The sequence below is a fragment of the Petaurus breviceps genome, unplaced genomic scaffold, assembly GCF_028583685.1.
Source record: "Petaurus breviceps papuanus isolate PSGF00001 unplaced genomic scaffold, PetGlider_PUasm1.0 90847, whole genome shotgun sequence".
NCBI lineage: Eukaryota > Metazoa > Chordata > Mammalia > Diprotodontia > Petauridae > Petaurus > Petaurus breviceps.
Genome location: NW_027187360.1, coordinates 3853132 through 3856771, shown reverse-complemented (window position 1 = coordinate 3856771; position 3640 = coordinate 3853132). Strand labels below are relative to the sequence as shown.

Genomic DNA, 3640 nt, shown 5'->3' with positions numbered 1-3640 from the left:
GTCCTACATACTCTGCAATCCAGTGACACTTGCTGTTCCTCCTTGCTGTTCCCCCTTGATTCTACTGCCTTCCCTCTCTGTTAATTATTTTAAGTTTATCTTGTCCATTCATACTTGTTTTCATCTTGCCTCCTCCATTTGACTGATCTCCTTCAGGGCAGGAATTGTCTTTTGTTTTTCTTTGTATTAACAGCAATCAGCAGAGGTCTGCATCCATAGGAAGCACTGTGTGTGTATACACACACACACATATATGCTCGTTGACTGGATGACTGATATATACTAGCCGTGTGACCCAGGGCCAATCATTTAATCCCTCAGTGTTCTAAGCAGTTCTCTACTACTAGAAATTTCAGAGAAACTGCTGACCATTTTAGAGGGAGTTTCTTCATTCAGGATTTTCCTATCCCAGTAAAATCACAGGCACAGTCCTTATCCCTATTTGACTATTAGAACAATTTTCCTTACCTCAACAAATCTGGGTAATACTTTTTTTTCAAGGGACACATTGGCCTATTTTGTACGAATTTCTATTGTTCTCAAATGTTTTGGGCTCAGAATCCCTTTATATTCTTAAAAATGGAGGATCCTTCAAAGAGCTTTTATTTTCATACTTATTTTTATTTATGTATTACAAAAATAGGGGATATTATTTCATCCCAGTTTTGAAAAGAAGAAAGAGTATGGATTCTGCAAACTATAGGCTAGTAAATTTGACTTTGATTCCTATGAAATTCTAGAAGGAATGACTAAAGAGAGAGAGTTAGTGAAACTCTGGGTAAGGAGAATACAAAAGAACCACCATGGCTTCATTAAGAATAGATCATCCCAAATTAACCTTATTTCCATTTTTTTAATGGGATTACTAAACTAGTAGAAAAGGGGGATGTAATTGGCATAATTTACACCTTTATTTTAGAAAAGTGAAAAAATATTTCATGCTGTTCTTATTGAAAAGATGGGGAGATGAGAGCTAGGCGATAGTGCAAATAGAAGTCTTCAGATGCAGTTAAATGGCAAACTCAAAGAATAGTTGCTAATTGTTTCATGTCAGCTTGGAAGGAGATGGCCAAAGAAGTGACCCAGGGATCTGTGATTGATCCCAGGTTGTTTCACATTCTTATCAATGACTTGGTTAAAAGTATAGATGGCATGCTTATCAAATTTTTGAGTGACCTGAAAGCCAGGAGGCATAGCTAACTAACAAGATGGATGACAGCCAGTTTTCAAAAAGATCTTGAAAAGCTAGAAAATTAGAAGATGAAATGTAATAGGGATAAAAGTAAACTTAGTACAACACATGGGTTTGAGAAATTAACTTCAACTAATCTATTCAAGAAATCCAGTTTCCAAGATGAGGGAGATCTGGTTAGACAGTTTGTTTGAAAAAGATCTGGGAGTGTTACAATTTCCCTGGTGTGTGGGGGATTGGAATATCCCTAGAAAGTGTCTCCCCAGTCCCACAGGCATTGCCGGGTTGCATCTGGCACGAGGAAGGGGACAGGGGACATTTGGACAAACTAGAAGGGCAGCACCAGGGTGGGGCTGTGAAACACAGAATAACTGAACCCGGGCACTACCTCTCTATGAGGCTGTGAAATGAAAACAACAGGGTTTTTTTCTAGTATCTAATATGCTGCTTCTGAAACAAAGAGGTCATTTCAAAAGTTATAAACATTGCTAAGTAGCCTCAGAAGATGTGGTTTGGTTACAGGATCTACTAAGGTATGGCCAGAACTTCTGTCCAGAAATTATTCTCAAACAAACAATAAGATCATGGACAGTCCACTTCTCTACTGCTTTCCTCCTTCTTCACCCTGAAATCATAGCCAAAGAGATCACCCTACGGAGCAAGAATTATCAAATTCCCAGACTGGACTGATTGGCGAGGTGCTTCCCAAGATAATGTACCAGTGAGGCCTATTGTGATAAATTCTGAAACCTAATACAAATTCACAATATCTCAAATGGAGAAGTACTCATCTACCTACCAGAGACAGCTGACAAGAGGTCAAAGCAGAGGAGATCTGGAAGTCTATGACATTATCACATTTACAGAAAATCCTTGGAGGATTCCTGGAGGAAGTTTTGGACCTTGTCAACTCAAAGTTTATCATCCACAAGTTACACAGTGTTGGTAAAGCAAGGTGTTGTCAACCTCATGGATAAATCCAAAGAATTTCCTCACTGGGGACTATTAGCCATGAAATACTTAGCAAATTGGCCTAGTTGTTAAAACTCGAAGCAGCACAGGTATTTAGGTTCAAAAAAGATGTCTCTAAAACTACAGTAGATTATTACTATGTCACTTGAAGGAACATCTGCTCACATTTCAGATTTTTGATGCTTTTGTCAGTGTACTGGGTTTGTTATAGAAACAGAAAATTATTATTGAAGCATTTCAGATTTACTATCTCATCCTGCCCCCTGAAATTCAGAGAAAGTTACAATTGTTGATGAGGATGATGTTGAAGACCTGCTTAAACAAGAAGATGCCACTGTTCTGTGATGGCCTTGGTGCCCATACTCTGATGGTTCAGACTTTTTCACATTGTATTCTGTGCTTCAAAGATGAAGTAAATTTGGATGACCTGTTATGTTAGCTGCCAGGCTAGTGACATTTCTGATGGACAATCTTCAGGAGATCTTGCAAGTTCTCTCTTACTTGAAGAATTTGATAGAGAAACAAGTAGTCCATCTAAAAGGGTTCAGGGGGGGCGGCTAGTTGGCCCAGTGAATAGAGCACCAGCGCTGGAGTCAGGAGAACTTGAGTTCAAATCTGGCCTCAGACACTTAACACACACACACACACACACACACACACACACACACACAACTAGCCATATGACCTTAGGCAAGTCACTTCACCCCAACTGCCCTCCCAAAAATAAATAAATAAATAAATGGATCCAGATAAAGTACTTAGAAGCAGATACTGATGCAACTTTGTCTGCAGATTAGTCCAGAAGAATTTTAATAACAACCCCTAGCAATATGGTTAGAGGAAATTATCATGGATACCAAATGGTCAGTGAAGGATAAAATGAAACAAACAAACTGAAGGAGTTCCAGAAATCTTATCCTAAAGTCTACCAAGAGTGATTTCCCACACCAGAAAGTGAAGCACTGGTATTTCCAGAAAAAATCGAAATTGAAACCACAGCTGCTGATGTGGGCTCTGAAAAAAGCTTTTTCAGCCTTTTCAAAGAACTAAACATTTTTGTTTGTAACTAATTCTAAAGTCATTAATGATCTCTTTTCAAGTACATGGTTTTGGGGGTAAGGGAAGTACACACATTTTGACTAATGAAATGTATAAAAAAAGTTATCTGAATTTTTACAAACTGTTGAGTCATTATCAGTATTTTTATAAGGTCTTTATTTCTTTTTTTATATGCACTTGTATTTACAACTATAGGTCAAGTGTTTTGTAGTAGAATGGAATAAAAAAATTAAGAGTAAGGTGTTTTAATTTCCTTAAAAAAATAAAAAAGACCTGAACTATATGCTCAATATGAGTCAACAGTGTGATATGGCAGCCAAAAAACCTAATGGGATCTTGGTTAGGCTGAATTAGGAAAGGATCAGATTCCTGTAATGGGGAAGTGATAGGTTTGCTGTAATCTGCTTGGTCAGACTA

At 37.9% G+C, this 3640-nt stretch overlaps 1 pseudogene; it reads left to right on the top strand.

The window, feature by feature from the left end:
- The first annotated feature begins 1633 nt into the window (after window positions 1-1633).
- Window positions 1634-3230, top strand: LOC138149586 (DEP domain-containing protein 1B-like; annotated as a pseudogene).
- The last annotated feature ends 410 nt before the right edge of the window (window positions 3231-3640 follow it).